Source organism: Brachycentrus maculatus, unplaced genomic scaffold (genome assembly GCF_059751285.1).
Source record: "Brachycentrus maculatus isolate JH-2025_06_01 unplaced genomic scaffold, ASM5975128v1 h1tg000325l, whole genome shotgun sequence".
Lineage (NCBI taxonomy): Eukaryota > Metazoa > Arthropoda > Insecta > Trichoptera > Brachycentridae > Brachycentrus > Brachycentrus maculatus.
Genome location: NW_028281074.1, coordinates 164,848 through 187,924, shown reverse-complemented (window position 1 = coordinate 187,924; position 23,077 = coordinate 164,848). Strand labels below are relative to the sequence as shown.

The following is a 23,077-nucleotide window of genomic DNA, read 5'->3' as shown; positions in this document are numbered from 1 at the left end:
AATTATTTTTCCATAAAATATTAATTTGAACGATCATAGTTTTTTCAGTGAGGATTCCTTGTGTGTTCAGAAATCGTTCTTTCAAGTTACGTTATTAAAAACTAAAATAAATAGCTTAACTAACTACTTTGGAATCTTTCTCAGTGAAGAATGAACCCTTACAATATCCTCGTCAAAAATACGGTAATCCTACTAAAAATGTTGTGAAACGTATTAAATATTCTAGATATTATGTTTATTTTATAAGTTCTTAAAAAATACAAAAAATCTTTCTGGGAGTGCTTTTTTATATATTCAAATTCCTTAAATACGTATTTTACCGCTCTGCACTCTTTTCTCCCAAAATTTTATATTCTTTTCATAAAATATCTCTATACCAAGAAAAGCTTTCTAAGCTTGGACAACCTCAAGATTGCTATATGGTTATTTATAAGACACATTCTTTCTTTACAACCTTCATTCATTTATAATATTGCTGACTTACACAATATTTCTTATGTTTAATTATTTTATAAATGTTCTTATAATTACATAATCTTTAATATTTTGAAAGTTTCTTATTCAAACATTAATATGGATGCTTTGAAAGCTTATAAAATATTCTTAAATTTACTAAATTTTTAGAATTTATACGAAGAAATTTAAAAGAGAATTGTTAACTATGAAATGAATATACATAACGTACTAATAATTATTTAAAATTTATAGTATAAACATGCGTAGCAAATACGTATTTTTAATATATTTGCTGGACATTTTATTTATATATAAGGATTAAAATTGTAAAATTCATTCACATTTTGGGAAGCTTTATTAGATAGATTTACATTTTCTGGTCGTTTTCAAGCGACAAAATTCCTTAGAAGTTTAAGCAACATTTGCTCTAAAAAGTTTTGCTGTCACTCAAATTTAATTTAAACGGTTTCTATTCTTGCTCGTAGCTGAAACATTGAGCGTTAGAAGTTTTGAAGGCAAAAGACTTCTTCTGTTTTAATCAATATTTGTTTTATTTATGTATTTAAAAAATATATAAATAAACGAGTAATCTATGAATATTATTTAATTTATTTGATTCGGCAGTTATTTTGTGGTAGTATAATATATTTCAAATTTAAATTTTTCTTCGTTAATATCCCTATTTAGTAAAATCTATTGCGACACGCGTTTCGATGCATTCCGCATCATTTTCAAACACCGAGTATAAAGCTAAGTCTAAATTTAAAAGTCGTGTCTTGGGACAAGGATGAAGAAGAGGAAAGAGCTTTTTTATTATGATTTTTTTTCATAAGTGTAAACATAGAAAATAGGGGGAAACTTTAGCCGTTGTCATATTGTTAGTCGTGGGTTTATTTCAATTTAAAAATCAATAGAAATATCAAATAATTTAAAAATAATTTTTAACTATGGGAGAGTTTTTGGACCATGTTGAATTCTTTTATTAGCAAATAACTCGGCTTCGCCTGCAATTGAAATTATTGTTTTATTTTCTAGTTTTGTAAAAAAACTACTACTTTTGGATAAATAATAATTTAAAAAACGTGAAATAATTAAGACAACTCATAAATATGATTGGTTTGTTCCTTAAAATAATACAGATAGTAAAATAAATGCACAAAAAAAATTAAAGCTAGAGGCATATCGAAAATGAACGGCAACTCGCCATATAATTTTACACTTAAAAATCCGACCGTAAAAACTGTAATGTCTTGTAAAAGGAAAGCCTTTAAATTTAACGTTCTCTGTGCTTTTAACGAAACATAACGACGAATGTAACACTACTTGAACTCGGTAATTTAATATTTTTTGTTGAGTAATAAAGTACGAGTATTACTTATCATTTATTCAATTACAAAACATAATATTTATTTAATGGTCGCAACTTAAAGTTTATTAATAATAATTATTGATACTTAAATTGATATTTTTTTGTGTAAGTAATTATGAAATTAACATTTTATATTTAAAGCTTTAAAGGTTTCAAATGACGTATTTTAAATAATTTTGTTTAATATTCATTTTATGTCGAGATATCTCAACGCAGATGAAGAAGTACATATACAGAAGTCTGGGCATTTACGGGTCTAACGAATTATCACTGACTGGTTTAAGTAATCACTTTATACGCTGTATAATATTAATCACTATAATCGTGTTTGATAACTTCACTTTAGAAGATCGCGGATGGTACATATTCGACGACAATTTTGGTTAAAATTAGTACGTTTTTAGTACCAGCAACCTTCACAAACGTGAGAAATATTATTGCCTGAATATATAAAACTCCAAAAGAGTCTTAACCCGATGGTTGCCAGAGACGAGATATCTCGGCAAATGGCGGAGTGCCCGTATGGCCAGAGACGAGATATCTCGTCAGTACTTTTGATGACGTATTACTCCGCAGTTTTAACTCATATTGACAATCTGTCAAAAACGGAACATACATTGCCATCAGTTGAAGTTGTCACAAAATATTTTATAAAGTTTTTAAATACTTTTAAGTGATTTATCGGTACACTTTCAGCTGACAGTTGACAGATGTCATTAGGGCTACCACTCAAACCACTTGAAATATTGATTATTTTAATCGATTGTTTTGAACGCCAGGGGTTTTTATTTTGCTCAGTTTTTTTGTGTTTTTCTTATTATTTTAAAATATTCCATTGATAAATAATAGTTGTGTGTTAATATTAAATTTAATAAAAACTTGCGTGTGCGACTTAGTGTGACAACCCTGAAAATTTGAAACTGGTTTAACTTCAAGAATAAAACTCTAACAATCGATGCGGAATATAATATTTGGTAAGTAAATTATAATTCAATAAAAACAACAAAAAAAAAAATCTTTAGACAACTTTTTTTTTTCAAAAAAATACTTGGCCTGTTGAGCACTGCGGCGTAATTTATTTGCGGCCATGAAAAGGTTAATAAAAATATATCAAAAAATAATAATTTAAATATTAAAATGTATAAATTTTTTTTTCTTTGATGATAGGTTATATTATTTATGCCTCAACTATTTTTTATAAGATTTTACTTTAATTTAAGTACGTACTTAAAAATATATTGTTACCAACATACTTATCATCACATCGCGTATCTGCGGAGTAAGCAGAGATGATAGAATGCCACACCAGTAATTTTTTAACCCATTTTTCCCGTCTTCCACATTCATTATTATCTTGATAAATACCTGCCAATTATTCATGTTCTTGATTTTTTCACTTTCATGTTTGTGAGATCAGACCAAGTGTTTCTCAGTCTTCCTCGGCATTTAATTTTATTTATTGTAAGGTTATTTCCTCACTCATTCGTTGCACATATCCCAACTGTCGTAACACACCCATTCTAATTTTATCGATAGTGCTTACTTAATGATAATGGTGGTTTCATTGAAATTCTAGTAAATAATTTATGAAATAATCAATAAAAGCACGCATTAGTCTATTGTTTATGTAGGTATAATAAATGGTTTCTAGTCAGAGAAATCTGAATCGTTATTTCTAACTCTTTTGTAAGGCTGTTTATTATGTGAATAACATGTGGAGATTTAAAATTATGAATATATATTCTAAAACACGCGGGCATTTGAACCCAGCGTTGTGTCAAAATAGCAAAGCAACCAGTGAAAAACTTGGACAAGAAGCACGCTCTCCGCTCTGAGCAATGATCAGTATTGCGTGTATTTCTGTTCAATAGATGGCGCTGCCATTCCTTTTAAAAATATGTTTAGTAAAAACATATTTTTCTCGCTACCGATGTTTATAAAAACACACGCGTATTTTAATGGTTTGAGAACATTTTAAAGCGATCGGTGCATAACTTAAGAAAATTTCAGTTTTTGAATAAACGAACATTCAAAATTTTATTTATAAAGATGCAAAAGATGTCTTCTTTTATTTGATCTTCTTCAAAACCATGTATGATAAATTGTTGTACATTTTGATTTTGAAAAAAATTGTTAGTATGTATTTATTTTTGAAACATGTTTTTTCAATTGTAAATTTATTGAAATTTCGGGTTAGTTCATAAGAAGGATAAATATTTTTTAGCGGTTTCCAAATTTCAAATTTTAGCTAGCCTTAAAAAGATTTAAGGTTTTGAAAAAAGAATTCGTGCAACCTAATTTATATAATATGTACATATGAGAAATATGAGAAAAGTGAACAAGTCATTGATTTTTTTTACGAAAACGGAAATTTTCTACTCTTTTCTTCAATTAAACATGCTCTCACTTCATTGTATTATATTCACTGTAATCAATTTAAAGAATCATTACGCATAAAATGAACAGTCAAACCCACATAAAACTTGAGAGACAATAATTCTTTCAGCGTTCAATACAATAAGCCGAGTTTAGTGGTTGGTTGTTATAAAGTGAGAAAGGGATTGTTCAAATTAAATTAAACACATCCGTTCCGCAGGAACACACTAACAGTGGCACTCTATTCGGTATAATTACATGCGCTTTCATTATTAAGAGACTTGTAACATCACGGGCCGGGGGGAAAAATGGCCGACATTTTTATTCGAGCTGGTCACGCCATATTCCGGTAGCGCTGCTACACGCAGGGCTGTAGGCTTAATGGCATTACCATGTCGGCGTCTCAACTCTGTGCTCTTATTTCCCTCAAACATTTTCATTACGTCGATAAAAAAATCAAAGCGGCTTTGTTGTTCGTCCTTACACTATGACGGCAACAATATCATCTGTTTATATAAAAATGTAACATACATGTATTTCAACATTTTCAAAGTTCAAACTAACTATTCATCACGCCGCTTCTCTGCATGGGTAGGCAGAAATGACAGAACGCCATACTACTCTGTCTGCCTTTTTTACATTTCAGCATCTCTTCATACATACCCACAAACAATTTCGACTCCAAACCTTCCAACCAAACTAGTAATTGACATACTTGACTATGCCAAGCTTTCCTCGATTTTCCTCTGCTTCTTTTTCCTACATTCGCCTCATAGATTTGTTTCCCCGTTCCTTCTTCTCTCATTCGTTCCATATGTCCAAACCCTCTCAACACACCTTTTTTAATTTTACCGAACTAAGCATTTTTTTCTCATTATCTCAACTATGCATTATTTCCTTATTTCACTATTCGGATATCTATCAAACATCGTTTTGCCGCACATTCGTCCCCACATAGAAATTAAAAAATACAAAAAAATAAACCCATAAAAACAATATGATAATGACTAAAGCTCTTTCCTATTTTCTGTGTTTCCATTGATAAAAATAAATAAATAATTATATGAAAAAGCTCCTACCCCCTCTTCATCCTTCAACATCATTAGGACATAATACTAAAATTTCGACTTTGCTTTACATGGGTGTTTGACGTTGAATTTTTATAAAAATCAGTTACAGGTAAAAAAATACTTTTAAAACTTTTTTATCGCGATGGCAGCGCCATCTGTTGAATTGAACAGGCATACTTAAACTTATAGCAAGGACGTGCTTCTTGACAGCGCTAAATATCGTGTACTCATATATATCGTGTAACCATTTTAAAATTAAATATACATTCGAGTATAAGAATTATCATTCAATGTTTATTAAAAATAAGTTTTTTGACCGCAAAACAACCGCAACACACGCAAAACTAAATATTTCTCATGGCAGATAGCGTGCTTCTTGACAACAACTATCTCATGGTCCGTTAATGTTTTCAATTTTATTGTTGTTTCATAGATTTTTGATATTTTCATTAGTTAAAAACATTGTTTAATGAAATGTATTAGAAAAAAGTGCTTTACATTTTTTTCATATCACCAGATTAATTACAGCAACGCATGGGTAGGTATAGTTAGTATTTGAATAAATGTGTAAAGCGATGTACAGTAAAATATGATGAAATATTTAGCATTTTAACGTCAGCTTTGTGAAATGTAGCTTAATTTGGCATTGATTGTTAAAAGGCATCCGGCTTTGAAGAAAATTTCTATTAATCAAAATTTTGTAAGGAATACAGCCGGCGTTTTGCGCTTTCAAAAATCTACTCTCTTTAATTAATCGGCTACAAAATAATGATTCGGCATCATAATGTAAATCGCTTTTAAAAAAGTAAAATAGTTACAAGAGAATTTGAAAGCTCAAAAACATTAGTTAGTTAAGAGGTATATTTTCGGTCAACGTAAATGATAACTAAGCGCTAACTAACGTGACAAAGCGAAAACAATTTGAAATAATAACCGGAGCTTTTTAAGTCAAAAAGCATGTAGCGAGCTTAAGTGACGGGATATAAAAATCATTTCCATATTTGAAATTTGCTACAGCAATCTGGTGTGTGAAAAAAATGAAAAGCCCTTCGTTTGAATGTGAAAATTTATATTCGAGTCTTTTTTTCGACGATCATTTGGTACGTAGGTGTGTAATAGTCCAGGGGTCGGTAACGAGTGGCTCGCGAGCCACGTGTGGCTCTTTAAACAAATTGTGTGGCTCTTTCTTTGTCAAATTCAAAATGACACTTTTCGAAAAAACGAATTAGATATTGTTTTTGTTATTCTGTGCATAAAAAAATTACGACTTTTAAATTTGTACTTAAGTTAAATTCTGTCTTTTTTACTTAGTAAATTGAAAATGCATAGTGAAATACAATCCTGAATCGTTGAATGTTAAAAGGTACCTTTAAATATTTTTTGAGTAATAGAGATACCTACCAAAAAAAATGTTTATTTTAATACAAAAAGGAGTTATTGAAATCTTTTTTGAACTGATTTATACATATATTATAGATGTATAAATCAGCGAAAAAAAGGACATATGATTAAAAAACTGTTACATAAAAATATTTGTAGGTTCCTTTAAACATTCAATGTCTTATTGATTACATTAAAAATTGGCTCCCCAAAAATTTCCAAACCTTTTTGCTACTAACGTTCGGCTCTTTTGGTCCAATAGGTTGCCGACGCCTGTAATAGTCGGTTCCACGACACGCGGTGGCGTGTAAAACTGACATTTGCGCCGTACAAAAAGAAAATTTCAGTTATTTCACTTAATCTAGATTAAGAAAAATGTGTACACACACAAAAATGGCATCAGCGGGGCTTTGTGAAGAACTTTCAACGAGAACAGTTATACCCCGTTCTTTTCACCACTTTAAATAAACACGAAGCTTTATAATATTCCGACTCTTTCTGGGTAAAATATCGTAATGTTTGTTAACATTTTTCAAGCATGGAATTCAAATCATCTCATTGTGACTTATACATTTTCTGACAAACTATCGTTAGTGAGACACTTAGTAGTTTTTGCCGACTGAGACTTTGAAACATACAATGTACAAAGTTAAGTGACATAAATATATGGTGGATAAGTGTGAAATATTACCTAATAAAATTGAATATTTGTAAATCGATGAATTCTGGTCAATATTAATAAATTGAAAAAAAAAAACGATTCTCAACATATGTAGATACAAAAGTCTATTTAGATGGGAAAATGAGAGTCTAAACATTTATCAGTCTTAAGTTCTATCATTGGCTAATTTTAGTTGTTTTGTTTTTGTTTTTATTTCAAATATTTCCATTCCATATTTTTTGTGAGCCTAAACAGAATCAAAGTATGGTAGAGTGATTGCGGGACCGCAGACTGACACCGTAAAAGTGATCACTTTATACAATGATGTGTAACATTCACCATACTTCAAATAATATTGAGGCGTTATTAAAACTAAGTTAGCGCTATACCTACCAATCTTTGGGGGCTTAATTTACTTATTTGCATTTTGGTTTGAATTCAATTCGTGCGAAGCGCCGCTTTGTCGCTGTCTCATTATTGCCCGAGTCATAAAACGAGACGACACATTAAACTGTAGTCGTTCCCACAAACTACACAATACAAAAAAAGTTCAGTGAGTGTTTGACTATTGCTGTCCGCACATAAAACAAATATACACAATCATATTATCCTTTTATTTTAAACATGTCGTTATAAAATTTGTAAAAAAAAAGTTAATACACGTGGGTTATTCAGTTAAAAGGTACGTAGAATGACAACATAAAATAAAATGTTTGTACTTCATTTAAAAGTTAGGTGTCTTGGTCTTATTCAAAGTATTCACCTCCCAACGCACTCACTTATCCCAACTGTCTAGTTGAAGGACACCACAAAAAAGCGTTTCAAGACAGTTACCAAAAATGAAAAGTATAATTAATAATTTAACGTGTATACTCGTGTGTATATATATATATATATATATATATATATATATATATATATATATATATATATATATATATATATATACAATAAATTAAATGGTTTAAGCTAGAATATGGTAAAAGTTGTTACACCAAATGTCCATAATTATCCCATTATTCCCACAAAAGAGTATCACAATATATTTTTTTTTTATATTTGTTTTTATCAGAGAATCCTGAATAGAATAAATCGTTATGCGTTAATATAATGTCTCTCATTATCTTTACTAATCCTCGGTAAGTTTTTTCGATCACGATTCGTTTCCTATTTTCTGATTACATTATTAATTAGTGGGCATCTATCAATCAAAACCAGTTGAAATGTCTTATTTTATAGATTTTAGAAGTGCTACTTATTGTGGCGCCATCAATTAAAATATGAGCGAAGCATGTGATCCATGTTTTTTTGTAGAGAATTACACACTGCTATTCAAAATATCATATGCGTAGTTATTCGATCAAACATTAGAAAGAAAGGCCACTTTTGAGATACACACTGAAAGCATTATTTCAATTTTCATTACTTCATTCGGGAGTCACTTTGAGGTAATATAAACTCATTTTTAATTTAAGTTTTGCTTGGTAAATGCCACTTTTTTTAAAGCAATTGTGTTTCGTTGTCGATGCATTTCGCATTATTTTTTTCACACAATGTTTGAAAATGATTTTAAACACACAATACATTTTAAGAATTTGTGATATCAATATCAATTTGTTTGATATTTTTAATCCGCATCTCTACGGTTCAAATTAATTATACAATTTTACTGAAAGAAACTATGAGGTATGATTATTTTATTTTACCTTTTCCAAAACTTTTGCTGTTATGCAGCTGAACTCATTGATCCGTTTGTTCAAAAATAACATAATCAAAATTGTTATTCGAGTTTGATGCTCGATCCGACCGTAACGGAGGCTATGCTATTGGGTTGTGTGCTCACCCGATCATTTGCCAACATGTTTATTACGCCATTTATTGTAGTTATACGACAGAAATATACCAAATATCTAACCATTTTTATTACCCAGAAGATTGTGTAGGGTAGACTGGGTACGGTTGAAACAAAGGACGGTTGAAACAGAGCAAATATCTTGCAAACCGTATGCGGTAGGGTGAAGGGTCCAAGGGACGAACAAAGCGGAAAACAAGTTTAAACACGAATATCAGTGTTGCATCGCTCGCCGCACGGTGCAGTTGCTTGTAGGAGGTCTTATTGTATTTTGATAACCAAAAGTAAGTATTTTTGTTCTGAAAATTTTCCTTTTATTACGGTTTCTATTGAAACGATATTATTGAGCATGATTTCGTGTTTGAAATGAAGCTTGTAGAACACGATATAGTGATTAGTTTTAATGTGCCATTATTGTTAACATTACTATTTTCTGTTTTCCACCTAAAGGAGGGGTTGGGGACGGTTGAAACATTTTTTGTGGGTACGGTTGAAACAACATATTTTTTCAGTTTTCCTGTTTTCTAGATGCCGAGAGTACGCGCAAGAAAGACTTCGAGAGGGGAGGTCGACTTGTCGAGGTATACATTCGCTTATGAGGAGGTTAAAGCAGGAGATTCACTGCGAAAAGCGGCGGAGAAGCATGGATTAAACCACTGTTCGCTCATTATATATATACGAAAGCGAGATGCATCTGGTGAAGAAGAAAATGGGATATGAACCCCACAACGAAGTTTTTAATAAAGAGCAGGAGCAGGAGCTTGCAAAATACTTGCTACTAAAAAAAACAGAGAAAGAAGAGATAAGAAAGGAACATGAAAAAAGGTTGAAACGGATGAAAACTAAGTAAGTCAAGAAAAGATTGGATGGAGGAAAAAGTAGAAGGATCGTTAAAGGAAATATAATCATAATACGCAACAGGAATCATTATCAGAAGAGGACGAGTGCTATTGTCTTGTTTGTCTGTCACTGTATTCAGAGAGCAAATCCAGTGAAAAGTGGATACAGTGCACCACTTGTAAACTGTGGACTCAAGAAGACTGCACAAAAGGTGGTCTTAGCTATGTTTGCCACAATTGCGACTCGGAATGATCCCAAAGCTAGATTTTCGCTTGATTTATGACTAATCAAAATGAAAGAAGTGTTTCCTTTTAGTTTATTCACTGATTATTTTCGTTCGATTTGTTTTTTTTTTTAAATGCCATTGTTTTTAGTTGTTTTTGTTCATTACATATCTGTAGACTGATTAATATTGTCATGCGGTGCCATAATTATTTATAAAACAAACATAAATAATGAATAAAACGTCTTACAATGTTAAATATTGATTTATTTGCGTGTGTTTCAACTGACCCCAATCACTGTTTCAACTGCCCCTGGTATGGGGACGGTTGAAACAAATCGGATATATTTTTTAAATTTGATCTGCCACTAAAAATAACACACCGGGTACTGAAATAATACTTCCCATTAGTAGACAGAAACACACTCTTGTATTTAATGCATCTTCATCATCGCTTGACTTGTTAAGAACAATTCTATGGACAATATAAGCAAAATTGTTTCAACCGTACCCAGTCTACCCTACTGCTTTCGGTTATACAAATCGGCGAATAAATAACTGTGTAGCGTGATCTACAAATAATTTGTGACAATGTCAAAATGATTTTTTTAAATTTAATATACAGTCCCATACATTTCATCACAAATGACGTTTTTATTGTTTCTCCTTAATAATAAAAAATAGTTTTCAGATTACAAACGTTTGTGAAAATATTTAAAAATCTTCACTAAAAAATCGTTATTGTTCATTAGTTCCAAATCTAAAATATCCATATTTTTTTATTAAAAGCAATGCTAACTTGGTGGTATGGTAGTATAATACTCTACTTATCATTCATCGTCAACATTGAGTAATACCACATAAGGTGACCAAATAATAATATTTTTTTAGGAATTCGCCAATCATCTTGTATTTGAAGACCAAACTTTTAATAAATCAATATTAGAAATTTTACTTCTAAATAAAACTTGTCTTCGTTTAGATAATTTTGAAAAATATGAAATAAGTAAAGCAATTAATAAAGACACTCAATTCTATTTTATTTCCTCTCCATTTCACCAGACTGAGCCACAGCAACGCGTGGTCGGGAATGGTTAGTATAATATAAAAATATCTTAACACTCTCCTTATAATTTATGATTCACTTTGTATAATACCACCCATAAACTCTATTAATCTCAAATCTCAATAATTAGATCGCACGATCTCAAATTGAATTCATGCAATATCTGGAATAATCCAAGCATTACGAACTGGGAGAAATAATTTTCTTTGCATTTTCAGAAATGCTTAAGTTTTCAGAACTTAAGAAATATTTTCACTTAAATGGGCGCTTTACTCAAGGATTTGATTTTTAGCATCAAAAATCAAAAAGAAAGCTTGATTGTTTTTTTAAATTAACTGTTATAGTTATTAACAGGTTGTATATAAATTAGAACACCATCAATAATAGAGCCTTCGGCAGTGCATCCGAAATTAAAAAAAAAACCAGACGTTAGAACCAAATCAGAATGGATGCAGTTTCCGACGACCCAGAGGACGAGATCATTAAAATACCCATGACTTGCTGTCTTTTACTGTTTTTTTTTTAATCCCTTTTTTGTATATTTATGTGGATGTGTATATGAAAATATGTGTGTATTTATATAATCTTTAATTTTACTACATTTTATTTTTACATTGTATACTTACTGTTATTTATTGTTTATTTTAATCATGTGTGTTACTTCCTTATTTAAATACATTTTTCTTTATATTTTACACAATTTTTTTGCCATATAGGCTCTAAGGTTCATATTTGCCATTTAAAACCTTAGAGCCTTGCTTTACCTCAAGGCTTACTATTAAAATAAATAAATAAATCAAACGAAAAATAAGTAAACTAGTTTCAAGACATTATGGAAACAAAAGGTTAAAATAAACTAACTTAATTCAATTCTTACTTATTTTTTTTTGTCAAGATCAAGAAATACAATAAAATAAGATTTACGTTTTTTGCAAAAAGCTTGGAAAATCATTCAATTATTATAAATGAAAACAAATTTTACTTGTCTTACCTAAAAACTTGAATCCTCCTTCAGAAACTTGTTTGTTGGTTCTGAAAAAAAAACAACTTCATTAATATCATATATCATATATCATTATCAAATATCATTATCAAAAACACATAAAAAATAATATTGTGACAATTGTTTCGCCTTGTTAGGCGCTATCTGCGTTTGATTTAAAATTAATACATTAATTAAAATGGAGTTCTACAAATTAAACGCCTAATCAATAAACAAGAAAAATCAAGTGATTTTTATTATACATACAGATGATAAAAATCACTCTACGTTAATTTATTTATGATTTGTGAGTAAAAGCACTTAAAAAATAGAAGAATTGGTGAAAATAAAAATAAATTAATGAAGTTAGCATAGATTTAATTTGTGACATATTTTATTTCGTTTTGTTGAAGTTCGTTTCGTTTAGTCTTCCTCGAATTTCAATTAACTTTTTTTTTATTTTGTATAAAACCAGGTGACAATGTGTATGAATATGAAAGAATATGGTTTTTTTTATAAAATCAATAAAGATCTGCGGGTAAAATAGCAATAAACGGGAAAATTTTGGAAAATGTAGATTATATAATAATAAATAATAAAACCCTTATCCGCACCCCAATGGTGCAAAGGGCACTGCGTCATATAAACGCAGTGTTATCTTGATCGTTTACACATAAAGGAAAGGTGATCAGCCCTCCGCTTCAAGTACCAGTCCAGGGTAATATTGAATAAATATTACAGTGAAAAAATCACTCATATTTATTCTTACCCCCCCTGGGAATCGAACCCGGGTCCTCCAGAACGGTAGCCGAGCGTGCTGACCATTACACTACGGAGGCGGACAATTAGATTATAAGGTATATTTAAATTATTTTCTAGTCGTAGAAACATTGATAACACGAGAGTGAATGGTACATTGAAATCAGTTGAAGCAAATAAAAGTCTATCAGCGGAAGATAAACATGTTGTACACAACGGAGTTCTGGTTCTAAAAATAATATATGTTCGAGAGCATGAAGTTGCCAAAAGAAGTGTGAAAGTAGACTGAAGACAGTCAAAATGCGATCTCTCAGATAAATTTGCGGGAAAACGATGTGTGATAGATGCTCGAATGGAGAAATAGTGAAATAATGCAAGTGAGAAAAGTATTATCGTTAAAAAAATAAAAGGTGTGGTAAAAAAAATGTAATCGTGGATCGAATAAGTAAGGAAAAAATATTTGAAGCAAAAGTAGTTGTAAATAGAATCCGAGGAAGATAGAGGAACGTTTTATCCGCTAGTATGGATGAGATACGGAGGCGAAGAATTCTCGCAAAAACGGAGTGGTGAAGAGTTTTAGTATCATTGCCTACCCCTGCGGGAAGCAACTTGATGGGTAGTTTAATTACGTTTTGTAATTTGTATGATACATGTGTAATTTTATGTGTCAAATCCGTATTATAATCTTTATAAAAACTGCGTAATTCTTAAATAAAATACGATTTTATTCAGATTGAGTTCAACGCGCTTAATAGGGGATAATTTCATTGTTTATAATCAAGATATAACCATACATCATTATACGCCGTATGTTCTTACTGAAATTGCTTTCGGAAGTAATTACATCAAATTACATCATTATAACATTATGGCTGACCACAAAATAGTTCAGGGTTGGCTATAGGGATGAAAAAATCACATGATTCTTTGCGACCATTTCCACGATTGAATTTCAATGTTAAACGGCAATTGAAACGATAATTGAAAAAAAAAAGAAAGTAAAAAAATCAAAATTTTATGTTATCTAAAAGGTTTGTGAAATAATCACTTTTTATGTACTTGGATATTAAAAGTTATTTTTATTATCTTATTGTGTTGGATACAATTCTTTGAAAGTGAGATTTAAGAATAGAAGATTTTTCAGACGAATTAAATAAGTCTAGATTTTGTTATATTTTTACATATACCAATTCTAAAACGATGAGTTATTTTCAAATAAAATACAATGTTTTACATTCTTTATAGTTTCTAATTATGTTGAAAACAATTCTGTTTACGGGAGGTATTCAAATCGAAGATTTTTCAGACGAATAAATTAAGTCTACAGTTTTTTTTGTGTGTTGTTTTAAAGCATAATACGATATCAAACATTTTTTGTAGTTTCTCTTAAATTAAAATAATAAAAGTTTACATATTTTTACTGAGCAACATTATTGTTATAATTGAAATAGGTGTAATATAAAATAATTGGATAACAAGAAATTATTAGTCTCTATAAGAGCACTCTTTTGAGTTTATTAATGTAAATGCGACTAGTTTTTAGAACAATCGGACTTCTCGAAACTAGGCTTCTTTACATCAATAAACTCAAAAAAAGTGGTATTGTATTAGTATTTCCTTAATATTTAAATTATCATATTATTCTATAATGTTTTAAATCAGTAAATAATACAATTAGTCTCTATTTCAGAATTCCATTATATTTTTATTGTTTACAAGACCCTCCAAAATCACGCTTGGTAAGCAAATGGAGGCGTTTAATGATAATGTTTTTAAAAAGCTCGTGCAACTGAATTCTTATTTTCGAAAAAGGTCGTCTAAAAACAATAATTGAAGTAATTGTTTTATTTATTGATTTCATAGAAAATATAATATTTATTATTTAAATTACACAAGGTAAATATGTACTATTTTCTCTTATAACATGTGTTTTGATGCATTCAACAACATAATCAAACTCCTTTACATTATCAAATCAGAACAAATAATAATAAATATTTGTTTTTATTATTTGTATGTAAGGTTTTTTCTTAGAAATAATGAAACCTTTTGGAATAAAATAAATATTATGTTCAATAATTATTTTCATATGTACATGGTTTAGTTGAACACCTTTGTTTCGCTCTTATGTGGTAAAAGCACACGGATAAAGCTTCCATATAACAAGTTATACTGGTTAGATAAAAGCTGCCGGTCGTTTGCTAACGTATGAAGCTAACACGCGTTACTGCTTCATAATAACACTGCAATAATGGGATAATGACAATTGCATTCAATTTCTGTATGCAGCAGGTGCATCAAGTGATTATATTCGTCAACGGTGGCTAATGATTTTTTAGTTGCCCTGTGCATAATACCATAGACTACTACATGCATTTAAGCGTTATGGAACCGTAATATCGAAGTAGGGAAGTGCATTAAAGAAGATATTGAGACTGGAAACTTTTAATATCGTAAAAACACAGCGAGAAAATGTTTGTAATTTTTATTTTTTGACTTTCCGAATATTTTTTTTTCAATTTTTTTTTATGGAAACACATTTTAAATGAAAGATTTTTTTAAACATTGTCAATTAATAATTTGACAAAAAATAGCATTATTTAACTTACATATCATTTGACTTCAAAAATAAGATGGTAAAGGCACAAAAAACTCTAGAACATGAATTTTTAAACAGGCGATCGCCATGGATCTTCCTTGAAAAACACCTAAAGGAAGACCAAAAAATTCATGGATGCTACAGAAAGAAAACTTGATTTGAAAGCATGGCCTCGGTGACCTTGTATATGATAGAAGGACCTACAATCTATAGACAAGGAGAGCTGACCCCAACAGTCTACAATGACGATAAGTTAGGATGGAGACAGGAAGAAGAAGATTGCCTTGATACATGCTGTGCTAATTAAGGTTTTACTGTAGTATGAAATGAAATGTAAAATATGAAATGAATTCAATTAGTTTTAAACCTTAATATTTTTAAGGGATGTGTTATAACATCTGTATTTTAGGTAATACGCTGAGACTAACACTTGTACATATTTTAAGATGACATCGTTTAACACTGTTTCACTATTACACAGTAATATTGAAAATCGGGATTCACGTGGTATTTGTATTCCCCGACATCTCGCACGATTGGTTGCTTTGACACTGTCATGCAATCTCAAGGCGTGTTTGAGATATCATTAGTACGTGTACATTAGTATGAGCACGTGTTAAGATTTAAATAGTTACATGTTATAATAGCCTCGTTTAACGCTAAAACATATGTCTTGAATATCTTTTTTTTTTTTTTACTGTTATTTTGTTTGTAAATAAAAAATATTTGACTTAATACTTGCAGAAATATTCTATTATATTTTTAAAAATACATTGAAAACCTTGCGTTAAGCGGGTCTTAGAGTATAAATTATATAATCAATGTAATTTATCCAAAAAATTATATACTATATATTTATACTCGTACTCGTTAGCATAATAAAATTTTATCAGAATTATTAATAATTAAAATGTAATTTTGTTTTAAAATCATTATAACTTAATTATAATGTCTGCCGGTTTCGAATATACTATAAATATTTTATTATAATTAATTACATTCGAAACCGGTAGACATTATAATTAAGTGATAATAAAATATTTATAGTAATTTTAAAACAATGTTTCATTTCAATTATAAAATGGAAAATCACGAAGTTAGTGCTTCAAATATAAATTTTAGAAATATTAATTTCGTAAAGTTACACAAGCGTTTATTTATTTTCTAGCTTTCAAACAGAATTTTAATACACCGATCTCATTTTAAAATAAATATTAGGGCCTATAAAATATTTTTAAAAAATATCAATTATATTTCAAATCTTGTTTCCTAAAAATCGATTGTTATTTGGAATAAATAAATAATTCGCTTTTTATTGAGACAGTTCTGCACGATAATGGTTTTGATACTTCCTTGATACAACACAATTTCGGTAATTTTATGTAGGTTCGTTTCGAAATCTCATTTGCGTCAATGGGTGTGAAAATTGCCGATAAAACGGGAGTGGGGCCAAATTGCTTACAGCCGATACTATTCCACTAGTTGTGTTAAATTTGCTTTTTCGATCGAAGTTCCAGTAAAAAGTTAACTGCTCTCCGCCTGGGAACATGTTAAACGTAAATTCAGCAGTTACTGCTCCTTTTCAAACTTTAAAGCTTTCGAATCTTATCTCAATTTTTCCAAATATAAATTTATTTTTGGAAAAACATTAGTTTTATTTACAACACTTTGAGTATGTCCGAAAACTAGTTCACAAATCTGGATTATCTCTAATTAAAGGAGTTATTTTACATATTATGCATTGACATCTCATCAAAGATGACGAAGAATATAGAAGTCTGATCATTTACGGGGCTGACGACCGTTACAGACTGGTTTAAGTGTCATTTAAACCAGCCTATGACGGTCACCAGCCCCGTAAATGCCCAGACTTCCATATTTTTCTTCATCTTTGATGAGATGTCAAAAAATAATATAAGTAATATTGTATTTAAATTTGAAGCTTCATTATTTTTGTGCTTTCAACAGTTAAGAAATATCAATTTTAAAAGTAATTTTATATTTATAAATATCCAAAGTAATAAATAAACCAACTAACTAACCATCACGCCACTTCACCACAAGAGTAGGCAGAGATATACACACACAGATTTTTTTTTAAATATGAACTAAAGAAGTGACAGGAATAGAGAGTCATTATTTACTTTGTAGTTATATATTTTCAAGGATGTATAAAAGAACCATCATATCTATATTCTTAAAAAGTACAAATAAGTAAGTATCTCAAATTCGTTAATACAAAATAAAAATCCTTTATACTTATTTAGAAAATTATATTTGGGCGTATGAATTCTTCACAGAAATTTGAATTATTGCTCTTCGCAAAGTAATATCTGTACCGACAATAATATAACAATTTAGTAGACTCAAAAAGTCAGTATTTGATTTTTACATTTAATATAAAAATTTAAATACAGCTGTACAAATTAAACGCCAAATCTCTATATATTAAAGTAGGTATGTAAATATAAATAATTTACTATTTGTATGGGATAATGTAATTTAAAGAAATATATTTAAACTATGTTGATTGCTAGTGAATTAAGAAATTATCATAAGCATTTGAGTCTATACAAACTAATTCTATTTGAATTTAAAATTAAAGTTAAAATTTAGTGTAGATACCTGAAAAGCAAGTACAAAGATCGTTTATCTAGTAACAGTTGAAAGAGACTCGTTAGCATTTATTAAATTTCAGTATTACTATCTCAAAACACAAAGTCAACATTCATCAAACAAATATTTTACTGGTAAAATACATAGTGTTTCGCTGTCGAACGCAAAAGTCCGCTGTAGTTGAAACAAGTGAATGGAAATCGCGAACTGAAACGCGAAACGAGTATTTCAGTTAAAAACACACTTGGTATTTTTTTATTCGCGTGAAAAAGGCCGCGTAAAATATGAGCGTTATAAAACTCGTGGGATTCCCAATACATGTTAAAATGGCCGCCTAATGCACACCTGTCACGACACTAGCGCCAGACGACACTCGCCATAACTAATGAAAGTTTAAATGTCCTCTATTACTCGACGGTAGTATAAAATAATTTACCGAATCACTTACCCTTACGGAAGGGTGTTTTAGTCAAATGAGCTAAGTCTAATGTACGGAGGATCGTAAAAATTGTGAGTGGCAGAACACACCGCTTTCAGATGATTGACTTGCTACTTTTATCACTGAGCTTAAGGATGGCTTCTGAAATGAGAATAATGTTCTTCAGATATCTATACTTTATGAATAAAAATTAAATTACATTTTGGGTGTGTCCAAATACTTGTTCACAAAATCTGGATAATCTCCAATTACAGGAGTTATTTTCATATTATTTTCTGACATCTCATCAAAGATGAAGAAGAATATGGAAGTCAGGATATGAATATATTATAGTTTCTGCTTAATAGAAAGCTTCTTTACATCTCACCAATAGATGTCTCTAGTGAAGTTCTAGTGATTCAAGAACAAGGTTTCTGAATTGGTTCATATATATAGAACTTCCAAGAATTTGAGTAGTGTGGTAGCCCCGTAAATGCCCAGACTTCCATATTCTTCTTCATCTTTTATGAGATTTCAAAAAATAATATGAAAATTAAATAATGTCAGTTCGTTCAAAATCTTCAATCCTGTCAAGTTATTCACCGGTAGTTTTGAAATGTTTTCACAATGTATAAATAAAATGTAAGCGTTTGTTTGTTCTAAAAGCTATTCAAAAATTGTTTAAAATGTTGTCACGACGTTTGCAATCGAACACGCGTATTTTTTTTGTTGTTGCTATTTTCTTACTTTCCCATTTAATCAGACTGAGCCAAAGTAACACTGGCTAGGTACAGCTAATATGAAAAAAACATTTTTGTTTAAACTTTTTTTTTAATATGCAAAAAAATATGAAATTGGCAAGGACACGAGTCGGAATTATCGGCGGGTATGAATGAGGAGATGTAATGAATGAGTAAGATTAAAAAAAACACTTGAATTAATAATACCACTTCTTGAGTTTATTTGTATAATAGACGACTAGTTTCAAAAACTGCAGTTGTTTTCATCGAATAAATCTGAATAAATGGTATGATACAAATGTTATTTTCTTTAAATAATCTTCCACGAAGTTAATGCAAAATCAATAAATAATTTGATGATAAACTAGTTAGTTAGTTATTTATAATTTTTTTTTATATACGTGATTTTTTTATATACAAATTATCGACTTTTAGGTAAAGCTTTTGCACAAAGTCGAGACTAATGTACACGTTGACTAATTTGTCGGGTGTTTAGAGACCAAAAACTGAAATAATGAAACTGTTGCCATGATTAAAAGCAGTTAAAATCAAAATGTGTTTAGTCACCCACCATGTACCATGCGCTATTTGGTTTGCCCAAGAACCTTATCGCCTAGCGTCGGGATATAAAAGCATTTTAATTACCGTATTTTTAATATTAAGGGTCCGTGTCTACATATGCCCCGACCGTGAAATATAGACCCACCATTTTATCATTATCACCGGTAAAAAGTAAAAAAATTCATGGCATTGCAACACGAGCCACACAATAAATAAAAGCGTCATTTACCATTTATTAATTCCACACCTTAACATCTGTGTTATTTGGTAATCAGAATATTATACCCTTAATGTACGCGTCATAAAAATGAGGGGTATTTTATTATTTTACTAGTTTGTCGTAAATAAGTCTTCTGAGCCAGATCTGCATGTTAATCAATTAGTTTGATTATTATTAAGCCTAGTTTTCATATACTAAGCGATGGGGTGGTCAGATAGAGGGTGATGATTAAATTCAAAAATAGATTATACTGTCAACATAAAATTTAATATCTCTAAAGTTTTTTTTAAATGAGTCTCTTTAGTTACTCCAGCTACGCTCGTAAAATAACTAATTTTAGTATCTAAATAGTTACTGACTACGTAATTAAACAAACCTTGATATTAATCAAACCATCTTTTGGCTTTAGATCATTTAAAAAAACGGTTCAACTACCATTCTTATTATTATTGGATACGAGTATAAGACCGAGGAAAACTGGGCATTATCAAGTACCTACTTCAAATACCGGAAAGTGGTGAGGACAGGAGTCGTAATAATCAGCGGGTATATATGAGGATGTGCATGAATGTGAAAGAGGCGAAGTATATTTTCAAATACAGATTATGTGCTTATTCCTGTGGGATAGTAAGTAAGTGAGTTAAATAATGTAAACCCACTATTTTTCTACTGTATTTTTAGGTGTATTATAGTAATAATTAAGTTTTAATCTTGATTAAAAAAATATACATACTAAAAACATGTACAGATAAGTCGCCTTTGTATACTCATATAATGAACTAAATATTATATGTACATATTTTGTAAATAAGAATGTGTTACATAATTAAATTGAGAAATATAAGTCAAATGATTTTCGACAGCAATCTGAAGTGTTTAAAAGTAATATTTAAGTTTTTTATACATGTTTTGCAAAAAAAAAATCTGTATTCAATATTTAGATGAACTGCCTTTGAAAACATTTAAGATTAGCTCAATATTATACATGTTATGGACAAATGTAAGAAAATCTAATTTAATTGTTTTCGGAAAGTAATGTCAAAAGTTTTTAGTCACTAATTTCTCAAATAAACTCTGGCTCAAATAAAACAATAAATCTTAAATAAGAAAAAAAACTGTACAAGATAAAATATAAGTCAAAATATGTTTTAACAGATTAAGTATACACTGAATATTTTGTAGCGATCGACTTTTCATTAAAAAAAAACAATGATTCAATATGAGGTACTCGTACATCGATTATCTAGCATCTTATTATGAAGTTTCACCAAAAAAGCATCGATAAAAACATCTCAGAAATATTATATATTGTAGGATGTGTATTGTTCAATTATCACAACAATATTATGCAGGTAGTAACGTATAAATATCATATTTCGAAACATTGTAATCATGTTACCTTTATTGAAAGAGAACAAATTTCTAGGAACGTCAGTAATTTATTACGGAAACAGTATATTAAATATCAAATCCTACCCACACGCCCCGAACAGTATACAGGAAATGTTTATAAGAGGTGTATTGTTATATTGAAACATGGTGTTTTGATATTCTGGATTTGTCGACGACAAAATAATTCTCAAACCTTTTATCGTAAAATTATAAAAACGATGCCATCCATAAGTTTTAGAAAAACAAAACTTTATTAAATATACACGGGACAGAATTGAGAATCCGTAGATATATTCATATTTCCACCCTCGCGTATTATTTCAGCCTCGCAAAATCTGAAAACGAAATATAACGTACACAAATCCGAATACTTGATATTTATATTTAGCATAAATATATACATGTATATACTCGTAGATAATTTTCAATATTAATTGGAATAAAATTTGACGAGAATTTTTGATTTTTGAAAAAATATTAGAGATTACTTTTGGAATTCTAAATATGTAATAAAATCATTTCTTTTTCTTCATCTCTACCTATATTTCATGATTCAGGCTAAAATTCTTGATATAGTTTCAATCGTTATAATTGTTCTCAACCTTAGACAAATCATGTTTGCTTTAGAAACTATTAAAACAATACGGTGAGTTATTTCTTTTGGTTTTGACGTAAATGTAAAATTTATTTTGTAAACTCAACTATTTTTTTTTATTTGCTGTGGTATGTTTCAATGCACTGAAAATAATTATCAAAAAAGTTTGTACGTGAAACACGCGTTACAATATTATTAATATTTAAGTGGTTTGTTATTTAGCAAGCATGTAGAATTTAAAAAAAATTATTGAATTGAATGTCGAATTAAATGATGGAATAATAAAAAAAATATGGAGCTTCTTAGAACGAAGACAATTTTATTGAATTCACTTATTTGTTAGAAAAAATTTCATAGATATCCTACATAGAATGTTACTACTAACCATTTAATAACAAGTACATAGTTTAATTTTCCGCAAAAGACTTTTTAAAATTACACGTACTTTAATGTTAATATATGAATATAAATTATACTTGTTCTTCAACTCTAATTCGCATTTTTTATGAATTTTAAATTATATGTTAGTGTGTTGTATATATTTAAAAAATATGAAAAGTTAACTTTTCCAGTTCACATATGCTTAAGTTATAAAAACTGTTCAAAATTTTAGTTAAAAAAAACTTTATTTATATTCATATCCTAATAAATTCTCAATTTCTTTGTACTTTTTAGACATTCAAATTCTATTTCAGTATGTCCTTTACCGATATAAAATAAAAAATGTAGGATACAATTGCTTTCTGTCAGCAATTTGGATATTTTTTTTTATAATTATTTATTAAAATTATAAAAACCGTACAAAATATTCCTTAAAAGCATAATTTTATACTTATACTTAAGAATAATAAGGTTTTTAAAATGCGTAATTTGTTTTCTTTTTGTTTTGTATATTTTAAAAA

The 23,077-nt window shown here is 29.5% G+C and overlaps 1 protein-coding gene across 1 annotated transcript in view; it reads right to left on the bottom strand.

Annotated features, from left to right (window-relative positions):
• The window catches only part of LOC148304326 (connectin-like), a 188,303-nt gene that overhangs the window by 62,102 nt on the left and 103,124 nt on the right, over positions 1-23,077 (bottom strand). The window contains exon 4 of the mRNA XM_088268498.1: positions 12,285-12,325. The gene's annotated coding sequence lies outside the window, so the exon portion shown is untranslated. The remainder of the gene's footprint in view (positions 1-12,284; positions 12,326-23,077) is intronic.